The sequence below is a fragment of the Nestor notabilis genome, unplaced genomic scaffold (genome assembly GCF_000696875.1).
Source record: "Nestor notabilis isolate BGI_N333 unplaced genomic scaffold, ASM69687v1 scaffold1253, whole genome shotgun sequence".
Taxonomy (NCBI): Eukaryota; Metazoa; Chordata; class Aves; order Psittaciformes; family Psittacidae; genus Nestor; species Nestor notabilis.
In genome coordinates, this window is record NW_009923073.1 from 149,056 (window position 1) to 161,250 (window position 12,195).

The following is a 12,195-nucleotide window of genomic DNA, read 5'->3' on the forward strand; positions in this document are numbered from 1 at the left end:
CCTGCCATGTAGTCTGCTGCAGCAGAGGGGAGATGGGTAAAGGGCTTGTGGGTCCTTCACGTCCCTGCTAGACTGCATGAAGCAGTGGAAGTTTTAAGTCCTCTTCCAGATTTTCTGTATTCAGACTTGAGGCATGTTCTTGTTAGGCTGATTTTCAATCCACCTGAATGCGTTTCAAAATCACAGGTGGACACATACCTCTGTGTGTGCTGGCACATGCGTACAGGCCCTTTGAACATTTAGCCCTCAAATGTCAGGCTAGAGCTGCTGCAGATTCCTTTAGTATGCCTTTGCAGTGAACTTTGGCAGCTGACTACCTGCTCCCATAAGTCAGTGTTAGTGGGGGATCTGTTGATTGCATCCTGGTGTTTATATTCAAGGGAAGACAGTTTCTGTCAAAACATCTCAGTGAATCTCCCTCTGAGAAACTAATACAGCAAATCCTACAGAACCAGTGTTTTCTGTTATTTTTGACATTCCCTAGTTCAGTGGCTTATAAATATATACAGTGTGCTGCTACAGGGTCTTCTGCTTCACAGAGGGTAGGTGCTAACAGGCTTCAGTGATTCTCCTTGCATGCCTAGGAATTAAATTAGAAATAAAGTTATAACCTTATATTAGGATAAGCTTGATTAATGAGATAGGCTCCCCTAAATGCTATAAGGCAAGGCAGTCACCTGAGATCCTCTGCGAATGACACCTGCTGTGCCAGGTTTCAGGATAAGAGTACCTTTAGCTCCTGGCAGAGCTTTTGGTGGGGTTGAACTGACCTCAGAAACTGAGCAACACATCGCTCCTTTGCAATCCAGTCTTGTGTGCCCTGCTGCAGCCTCAGGTGAGCTCACTGTATGATGAAAGAGGTGCACTGCTATTAGTGTGCCCCAAACAGTATGATCTGCCACTCATCTGGAGTTATTGTCTCAGGACTGGTGCCATGTTCTATGACTACAGGGTGTCCAGGTGGCAGAGCAGAGCAAGTTCTCCTGTATCTGCCTGTCAAAGATAGTACAGGAGTAGTGTTAAAAACAGAGATGTATCACGGGAGATTGGGTTCATCGCTCATATCTCCCCTCTGGTGGGAATTGGAAGACCTGGGAGAAAAGGATATAGTCTGCTGCAAGATGAGATGACATCTGATGTAAATCATTGACCTCAGGGCAAGGAAAAGGGCTTGAGAGGTCTCCAGAGCTGTGAGGCCCAGGTTGCAGGATATACTGGATTGTTCCACCACCTGTACTAATTCTGTAGTGTCACTGTGCTGATGCAATCCAAATCTAAACAAGCCATCAAATGTCCTGGTTACATGCAGAGGGGAGAGGCAGAAGAAATTAGATGTTTCATGGGGTTTTAGGAGCAGCTTTGGAAACTGAGGTTCTAGTGGAGCAAGTGAGTAGGACTGAAGTGCAAATCTACTTAATAATAAAAATTATTAATACTAAGACATCATCCCAGTGCTTTGTGATAGAAAAAAAATCATTAGCTTACAGCACAAACAAATGAAAGATCATGGATGATTAAAATTGTAATTAAAGCACACAAATGACACTGGCACCACAGACGTCTCTGCAGACTATTTGAACAGTACATCTAGCAAAGTCAATCATTTCTTCATAATAATGGTATTTACAGTAGCACAATGGGAATGCAAGGCATTTCACTGCAGGCGGCTTGGTGTTTTAAAATATCCTTACAGCATCAACATCCAAAAAGAATAGGTATGGTCTGGGTTGAAAAAATGGTTAACACTGCAGTTCAATTTTCAGATGCGAGGCTTTAGTATAATAAGAAGCAGCAAAGAAAATTAAAATGGGGGAGGACATTGAACAAAAGCTTTAAAAAGAGGATTTGCAATAGAGAGTTTAGAGCAGGGTGACTTTGATTCTGTTGCTGTACGAGATAAAATGAAGCTGGGGATTCATAATCATAAACATCTATAATCCATGAAAAATAATTTAAAGATAAGGTGATAGAATATTATTAGCAACTTCAGGCAAAGCTTTCCTATTTGTGGTCATTATTAGTTGCCTTCTTTGGATCTAATTAAAAAGAAAAAGACAAGATACAGTTCTGTTTCAGCACACAGCAGGAAAGGAAAAACTGAGATTTGCTTTTGCTTTTAAGGGCTAAACTCACTTCTAACTGGATGGGTTTTGGGGTTTGGTTTGGTTTTTTTCTTTAAGGCTTCAAAATTAGGCTACAAGCATGTTAGTAGCTCTGTGAAACATTAAAAGGTACTAGAAAAGAATAAGGAGTGACATCACGTGCCATGCCATGCTCTGCGATACTGTGAGGAGATGATCAGGTGCTCCATTTCCATTTTCTTTTTTAAGGATAAACAAGTGAAGCTCCAATATATGAAAACCAAGAAGCCAGGTTGGATGGGGCTTTGAGCAACCTCATCTAGCAGAAGATGTCCCTGCCCATGGCAGGAGGTTGGAACTGGATAATCTTTAAGATGCCTTCCAACCCAAACTGTTTTATGGCTCATTCTATGATTCAAGAGTTAAAACAATCAAAGAAATGCTCATAATTAATTTGTGTAAATCCTTGCTACTAAATACCACTTTATCCAAGAGGATGCTGTGAGGCAGGAGAGAGTGTAAAGTGAAGTTCTCAACCTTGCTGTTGAGCTGTACCAGCCCCATGACATGTATCAACTAATATATTTAAGAATTGCCTTTTCTATTTGGTATTTTTCTGTAAGAAACTGTTACTTTTTTGTTTTATTCCAAGCAGTTGTTACCACTTACTTACAACTTCAGGTCATTAGTCTGCTCTGTGATGAGAATTCCCATACTCCAGTTACCAGATTTAAAACAAAAACACCAACAAAACAAACCACCACCCAACAGATTAAATTTGTAGATCTTTTCATCCACTTTTCACTGACAGGTACAGATCCAACTGATAGTAAGGCTGAGCTAGCAAAGTTTCACTGTTTTTTCTTTGGAAAAAAACATGTCTCTACTGCTCCAGTCGGCTGGGGAAGCCTCTTCCTGCTTTCCAAGCTGGTCCCTGCGGGAGCCTCACCACCCAGCCAAGAGCTTCCACATCAGGAGCCCCTTCTAAAAAAGTGCAGGTGCCCTCCAAATCTGATTCGGATAGTGCTGGCAGACGTGGAGCAATGCCAGGATCAGGCCACCTTGCTGGTTACGGGCATAAATTCACTACGATATCTGCTATTCATCTCTCACTAGCAACGTATGGGGTGAAGGACCTGCTTTGCATTGAGGCCTATCCAGCAGTGTCACCTGTCAGTATGTCCATGATAGCCCATACAGAGGGAAGCTCAAGCACTTTCTTGACACCACAGGAAGGGTAAACTTCTTGAGTTTTGGGTGTATCAAACACTGCTTTGGGCAGGTTGTGGGGGTAGATGCTGATCTCCATTGTACCTGTTGAAACGTGGGTTTTGGTTGACTTGACAACCAAGTTTGCTTGGTTAACTCCAAGCTAGAACAGCAGGAACAGACCAGAAAGCAGTAAGGTTTTGGCCATGTTGCCAGGCAACAAACCAATCCGCAACTAACAGGTCCTTTGCCTTGCATGCCAAGTTATCAGACAAATACTAGGCATACAGAAGACAAGGGCAGCAGCCCTTAAGGAGGTTCCTTAAGGATACTGGTACCTCCTTTAAATGTTTTGCTTGTGACTTCAGAAGGCAGAACTTCCTTGGGGAAAAGAAGAAATGCATCCCCTACTGAATTCTACTGTCTTTAATGCCCCTGAAATCTTTCAGTTGGTTGGAAAATAGGTACGGTGCTGTACACAGAAAATGGGAAAGACAGCATGAAAGTGTTGCTAGGAAAGTGTTGAATAGCAGTGAAAGAAAATATAGGCAGGAGGAATCTTCACTTAAGATAGTATAAGGAAGCAAATATTTGAGGAACCAGTAAATCAACTACATAAGGGTAGAATAAATGTAATTCAAAGACCAATTTCTTCTCGTAGTATGTTTCAAACATCAGAGCGCAGGGCTGCATTTGATCATGGGCTGTACAGTACAAAGTTGGAAAAGAGGCAGTAGCTCTCTTTAAAGCTCACTGAAAGATAAATAAATCACCGAGGTTATTGTATCATACTGTCAGTGAGGTTTTTAATAAGTAGGTACAATAATTTTAGGCATGAAGAAAATGTAAGAAACATCTGCCCCCAAGGGCTGTTATTTTCTCTGGCAGAGAAAATCAAGCAGACACATAAATATAATAAGATGGAAAACTATGTACTGGGGAAAAGGAGTTTGTGATCCTGCTAAAAGCGCCCAGTACAGAGAAACAGATCCCTGTGGAAGACTTTCATAGAGGGAAAAAAACCCCCAAATTTTACATATCGCAATGAAAATGGGATACAAGGCACACAGCAAGCAATCAATACATTCATTCGAAACATCAGACTTATACGGCATTAGAAATAAACTTAGGGCAATCTCTGCAGCTGATCAGTGATGGGATGGGAGGTGTTAAGTCCCATTGCATATGTGAGGGCTCGTTTAAAAGCCTTTTCTCTTACTGGTATTTCATGTTCATCTTGCTCCATCTGGGCTGACCGAAGGCTCCATCAGTTCAATTTCAGGCTAAGTCTGATGATTCAAAAGAAGTTTTCCCAAGTAGTGACTTCCTGAATATAAGGACTGGAGGATTATAAGCACTAGAGAATATTCCTATCAGCAGCACGAGGGCTTTTTAGTAGTTTACCAAAGGAAGAATAACATTTATTTGTCTGTTAGGGAAAGTAAACATAAAGCAATGGAGAAATGACTGAAGTAAAGACAGACAAACGTGGCAGATGAAGCTTTCACACTTGGATGCAAACAGTATGGGTGAGAGGATACATTAAACATACAAATGGGAATTTGAAAATAGTCCTAGTGACTTCAGAACATGCCAACTAAGCGCAGTCTAACGCTATACTGTAGAGGGCAGTCCATGCTGCTTATTTTCAGGGTGCACAGCATTTTCCAGTCTCACACCAAGCTTGTTCCTGGCCTACCAATGGGAACCCTAAATTCCTGTGGTAATTACTGTTCTCCGTTTCTGTACCTATTTCAGCTACTTAGGTTTTAATTTGAGATTTTTAAAACCTAAGCACTGCATCTGGAGGGACAATACTTGTGGAGGGTTTTTGGGGGGGTCGTTTTTGGTTTTTAAAGCTCTTGGGAGAGCAGTGCTAAACGCTGTAGCATCCCTGCAACATCAGGTTTAGGTCCTGAGGGTACCACCACTGCCCATGCATGGACTGTTACTCTTTGTTTCAGGGCTAGTTGGTAGAGCCTGGCAGCAGCAGGCATTTAAGCATGTGAGTTGAGTGTACTTACAGTTTGAGGAGAAAAATTCCTCTGTCTATCCCTTGGAAAAGAAATCGCTGTGGTTACTGTAGTAACCATGATGTCATCTGCCAGCAGACACCGACTTCTGAACAGTCAGTACTGCAGTTGTGAAGTGTTGCACATGTATGACTCTAGCAAATTGGGCTTGGATAACATTTTAGTCATCTAGGCTACCCCTATGCCCCAGGGCATGACTGGCTTTACTTCACCAGGCAGGTGTTTGTCTAACTTGGTTTTTAAACTCTCCAGTGATGGGAAAGAGAATATTTTTCCTTGTCACAGCTGTCGCATGTTTCATAGCCTGAAGGGTGAAATGGATGGCATTTCCATACAATTTTTATATTCACTGGTGTAATTGTAGCTCATGTCCCTGGTTGTGTAATAGATTGTTCTAATGACCAACCATTTGGGTAGCAATCTTTGTCATCTTCCTTTTAATGTTGTAGGAGTTGTAATACAATCATGTCGTGCTTAGGAGGTGGTGAAGAGCAGAGCTACCTCTGACTTTCCATGGGTGGACAGCAAATGGGACAGCAAAAACTTTCAAAGGAAGCTGGTTTTCTATCTAGCCTGTTGGGCTGTATTCCTTGTTTATAGAACTGACTCTCTCCCAAGCTTGAAGTAGTATCAAATCGTTCTTGTCTGTGACTCAGTTCCTTCATTTTGGGTGAAGCTTTTAAATTTGCTGTCACCATTTAGTAATAAATCCAGGATAACACCAGGTTGTGAGGATACCTAGGTCTTGAGGAAGAAAGAAATGGCCACATATGTAATTGCTGACCAGAAGGTGTAACATGTTTGTCAGAGGTCACAATGTATGAAGAAGAAAAGAGGATGCTTGTTTTAATGGAGTTGATACCCACAGCACGAGCAATTCACTCACTCATTCAGTTTAGCTTTCTGTTACTGGCAAGCTTGATTCTCAGCTAAGGCACTCCCAAATTTCAGGCATAACAGTAAGCAAACTAGTCACAGCAGAAAAAATACTGTTTCAGTGAAAGCACTCCAGTCTTGTGATCTTTTTTTTTTATTGCTTTATTTATCAGTTTAAGCTTGTGCATCCTCCTTTCACACCCCACTTCCAGCAGTACCTCGGGTCATTTGCTCCAAGGAGCAGGTCGGACACAGAGGCCGCCCTGCCACATCCTGAAGTAGGACAGAGACAAGGAGATTATTTAGCTGCTTCACAGCACTTTCCCATCTTACACTTTGCTCCATCCAGGTGGTTACAAATGCTTTTGCAGACTTTCAGCTTTTAACATACTAATAAAAAGTATGGAATTCTTTATTTCTTTAGTTCTTAAAGTTGTTCTTTGGTTTTGCTGATTTCCTTTTCAGGTTTTTCCCAGGTAAGCTTTGTTGTGCTGCTTTTGCCTGGGCTGTGCTTTCATTTCCTGATGGACAGGTATACAAGCTCAAAGCTATGCGTGAACTTTGCCATTTGGCCATAAGGCTCGTCTCTCTCCTTCCTCCCACTCCTCTCCCTTTGCTCTCATTTTTGGATAGAAATGAGATTGGCTTCAAGGCTCGCTATAATTTCCTGTGTAGTCTCCATCCTGAGTTTAAGGATTTTTAATGGTTGCACAGATGCCATTAAAGGCTCCTTTCCTACCCCTAAACTCTGCTTCTCCTCCTATCCTGCCTATTTCTCTAGTCCTTATTGAAATTTTTGTGCCAGAAGCTAAGCTAATTCCTTCTTGAAGATATGGAAATTTAATGATCACTCAGGGAGAGTAACTAAGTTTCTTCATGGACCCATTTCCATCTGCCAAGATGGATGTCATTTGAGACATGGAGTTTGTGCAGTGCTTGGAAAAGCCCAAAGAGACTGAATGTACCTTCTGAAAAGAGATTCACTCATTAAAAGGCAGACAGGGAAAACAGCTGAAGCCATTGCCCCTAGATATCCACAATGGAGAGGAAGGGACAGAGGAGGGAGGCAAGAGGTAAGCCCCAGGTCGGGCCCTGCAGTTCAAAATCAGCAGCCTGGCCATGGAAGTCCAGAACCATAAGAGGTGTTTGAGTGCAAAGCCTTTCAGCCACACACCAAGCCACTGCTCCCACCAGACAACCCAGTACAGTAGCCCTGTTATGTCTTTGCAAGCTGGAAAGGACAGTCCTCTTCCCAAGGGGTGGCTGGGGCAACACAAGTCTTGACCAGCTGAAGCCTCCTGCCCATGTTGGGTGGGCCCTTTTCAAGGGAAGATCCTCACCTGCAGGTCAGAGTCCCTCAGTCATCTGGCTGAGTGGCACAATTGTCATGCTTAATTTTTGACCAGTCAAGATTTGAGTGATTTGATCAGTTCGATTCTCCAGAGACAAAAAAATAAAAGCCATTGTTCCTGCTTCCTGCTGTATTTCACTTTGATAAAGCAGCAGATTAGCTATCACTGAGGTAAAGGCATCAGCTGACAGGAGTTTTCGGCTGGACTATTGTGTATTTAAATGGTAATAGGGCTACATGAACGCACAGCACCTTTTTGTTAAAGCTATTCCTCCTACTTAATGAAGGGTTACATAAAAACTAAATTGTCCCCAGACAGTTTTAGTCGGGAGTACTTGGGTAATACACATAGCAGTACCTTATTAAAATGGAAGAAGCAGGCAAAAATAATGACAAAAGGGATCCTTGATTCAAAATGATACTCCCTGTCTGCAGCATTGACATTTGTGTCAATACCATATTAGTGGTAATCACATTTCTCATTGTCTGCTGCAATGTAACCAACTCCTAGGGTATAAAACTCCATTAATCATGGAGGTGTGCTCTCTGTGTTTGTGTTAGCGGGAAGATAAATTAGGTGGCACTTTGCAGATCTGCTCAAAGGAAGGAGGGCATGCATTGAGTATAGATGGAGAAGGATAAGCAAAATCTACTGAATCTTTTTCCGTGACATTTTCTCTGTGCCAAGCCAAAGAATGGCTCAGAGACTGCAATTTTATTAACTATCCTGCATCACTTTGTATTGTAGCTTTCATTTTAGAGCAAATGGAAGTGTATTTCTATGTGTAAGGCAACAGGTTGCGGCGGGTGAGTTTCTGTAACTCTGCAGATTATACAGGCATTTTCACCACCTTAAAACGGGAGTAACGCCGCTAGATTTCATAGTTGTCTTGGTCCTGATGAAACCGCAATGCTGTCAGCAAACTGCAGAGACCTACATCTGCCACAGTTCCGCCAGGCCTCTTGCATGATGTTGGGTAGTTCACATCATTTTGGTCTACCTTGTTTTCCCTGTCTGAATGCACGTAACAGAACTCCCTGCATCCAGAAGGCACAGTGTTAATAACGCCACATTATGTTCATGAGATAGATCCAAAGAAAGAACCTGTGGGTGTGTTTTGTTAAATATTCAGGTTTCTGAAGCTGTGTGAGATGAGAAGGCACTGCATAAGGCAGATGCCAGCTGGCCAGACAAGGGGACATTGAGGCTTGCACCCTGTCCCTGGCTTTCTCTTCAGCTCTGTGTACACCCCTGGAAACAGCACTCACCCTGTGTGCAATCATGTTAACAGTAGCCCTATTATGCCTTTGCCTAGCTGGGAAGGATGAGCCTCTTCCCAAGTGACAGGGTGGCCAGGGGAACACACATCTCGACCAGCTGAAGCTCCCACCCATGCTGTGGTGGTCCCTTTGCAAGGAAAGAGCCCCACCTGAAGATCAGGTTTGCACTGCTGTGTGTGCAATCAGCAGGCTGCTCTGTAAGTAAGTGTGCAGTTTTGCTGCAGCAGGGATTATACACATGGGGAAACTTCACTCCAGGGACCTTTCTTCCCAGTAATCCCCCTATAATTTTCTAGAGCCTGTTCTTATCCCAGTGACTTGCATATAATCTGCTTGTGCTACAGCCCTAGACGTTGTGTGGGTTATCTGAAGGCGTTGGTTGAGGAGGCAATTTCAGGTACTAGAGCATTTAAATGGGTGTGGTTTACTTGAGGGATCAGTTTTACCTAACAGTCATGATACTTTCAGTATCTTCAGTTGTAAAGCGATGACAATATTTCTTACCTTCTGACACAGAGCTCTTGGTAATAAAAATGCCAAGTGGTGGTGTTGTGTACAGTGTGATAGGGCTCTGCTCTGTAAGACAGTTTAGAAATCTCTGGTTGTCCATAGCAACCTGAAGGCATTGAAATATCAGCTCGCACGTATGTGGGGGTTTGAAATGCTGCTGTTACTGGAGGCTGCTAGGAAAAGGCTCTCTGCTTTGTCCCTGTGTTAATGTTCTCCTCATCGCTCCTACTCACTCCGCAGAGACTGCTGCTCTTGTCAGCACAGTGGTTCTTACTAGGCTGCTGGTCATCCTCTCTAGGAGGTGTGTGTTTGTTGTGGATGGTCAGAGAGAAACTGGTACCAAGTCAACAAGTGAGGAAGTCCTAACCAGAGCTAGCCCCCATCCTGCAAAGACATCAGTGATGTCCACAACTATAGAGTGTGTGACAGAGCTGGAGCCATCACACAGGACCGCTGAGTTCACTGGTGGTGGATGCACTGCAAAAGGCAGACATTCTTTTAGTTGAAGCAGGAGAGAAAGAGAGACCAGAACCACCTTGTCTCACACTCTCCAGTCCCTCAGGCCACAGTCTGGTCAAAGTCCCTCTTCCCTGTGCCACAGCTAACAAGCAGGAAGCAGGGCAGCATCCCTGGCTGTAGCCATGTCATCGGCCCAATTTAGTGGCTGTGTGACATGACTCAACACCGCAGGGTTCCCCCTCTGCTGCAAATGTCTCAAATTAACACACTGTGTCACCCTAAACCTGTTACTGACCTTGTCAAAGCTTGTACCCCTCGTGCTTTGGAAGACCCTCAGGCTAGAGCATGCTCTGTCCTGGCACAGGGTTTTGTGACAGCCCTGAAAGGGTCACTGCCTCACTCATTAATACATTGCTCTGCTGGGAGCCAGAGCCTGGGCCGACTGCTCAGCTTCACCAAGCCACTTTTGCAATATTAGGCTATGAAGACATTTTCCATGCTTCTGGCGGTACCCAGTCTCTGCTGTAATTAGGCTTGGGTGTTCTCCAGAATGGCAGAAACTTCAAAAGCCCCAAGCCTAACCTTGGGGGGAATGTAGGTAGGGCTGTGATCTCCAGGCAACGTCATCCTCGGAGTCTCTCAGCTCCAGTGACCAGTTTACATAGTCAAGGCCTGACACAGCAAAAAAAAAAAAAGAGACTTACAGTCTGATGGCTTCAGTCTTTTAATCCCTATTTCTACCAGTAATCCTTTTCCTGTGAGCAGGCCCTACTCATGCAAGCAGGGCTCTTGGCTTCAGTGGAGTGCTTTTGACCCATCCCTATTTAATGTAAACTAAGATTACTTTTGGCATCCGTGGAATCCTAAAAAAATAAAACAGCAGAGCAGGATCCAGGGCAACGGGCCTTATAGACCCAGGAGGTCACGCTGGAGTTTACATTTGCTGCTGGCAATTCCAGGAGTTCGCTAGCACAGGCACAGCAGATGAATTTCCTTTCTGACTGCAGAATAAACACTGCATGGGGGGTAAATATTAAAGGAATTACTGAAACAGGAGTGGAAAGGGACGAAGGCTCCCTTGTCAAAGGCAGAGTCAAAGGATGTCTGTTTACCTGGTGTCCCCACGTGGCAGACACTGCTTGTTGGAGTGCTTTGGAAGTGAAGAGATAAAGCCTTAAATAGGGACAGCCAATGCACAGAGAAGACGAGCACTCTTCCAGCTCTTCAAGTTTTGTGTAATTGTGGCCACTGCTAATTTTCATACCATGAGAGTTTAACAGTTCCGTGCCTGTGAATGCACAGCCCGATTCACATGGGAATGCTTCTTGGAGCTTCATAAGCACTAAGGTGCATATCCTCCATGCTGCCATGGCAACAGCGGGATGCAGGAGAGCTGGGAGGGCTGTCTGCCAGGAGCTGCTGCACCTTGGCAAGAGAACTGCCATTTGGATGTCAAAATTGGCTTAATTACCTGCCCTGGTAACTACCTGGTGTCCAGTGACTGGTTCTTCAAACGAGTGGTACTTCCCTGACCAGAATTAACCAGAATTAATTTAATGTGCTGTTTCAGGTGTATGCTGGGTCACTTAGCACAGCTGTGTGCTGGGGGAGGCGGTCCTGGTGGGACTGCAGTGCTGTGCAGTCTGACAGCATTCATGCAAAGCTGTCAGTCTTGATAAGGAAGCCCAGGGAAGCCTCGCTGGTGGTGTTCTGGCATCCAGCGTCAGACTGTGGCTCCGGTTTTAATTTTTGCTTCCCTTTCCCAGTCACTGCTGATGCCTGTCCCTTTCACTACTGGCAGGGTGCACGCAAGGCAGCCTTCACACCCCCCTGACCTCCTCCGGGCAGGGCTGAGTGGCTCTGGGCTTATGGCGGGAGAGCTTGATAACAACAGATTTTGTCCCACAGAGAACTCTGCTACTTCGACGCTCATTTTCCCCCGGGGGAGGGACAAAGTTAGTCATTTTCCTTGCTGAGAAAGATCATGACTCTAAAATGATGAAGCTGTGTTTGCCAGGTCAGCTGGGCAGAGAAGTCCCCTGCCTGAGCAGCGGCAGTGCCCATGGGAACTGCAGCTTGAGTGCCCCATGTTCTCAATTCTCCTCCATGACCTAGATTTCCAGCAGGGCAGCATCTCCTGTGTCATGTCCTGTCCAGGGAAACCACATGAGACCGTGTTGCTGCTGAGGGGTTACAGTGGGATGGAAAATTAAATGGGGGGGACATGGTCCGTGTATGAGAATGGAGGCCAGAAATAATTTAACTGTAGTTCCTATGAAGTAGTCTGGCAACTTGGGTGTGTATCTGCTAATGCCAACCAGGCTTTTTTTATTCCATTTAACAAACTGAAGCAGTTTGACTAAATTCCCACTGATCTGAAACTGTTCTCTCATAT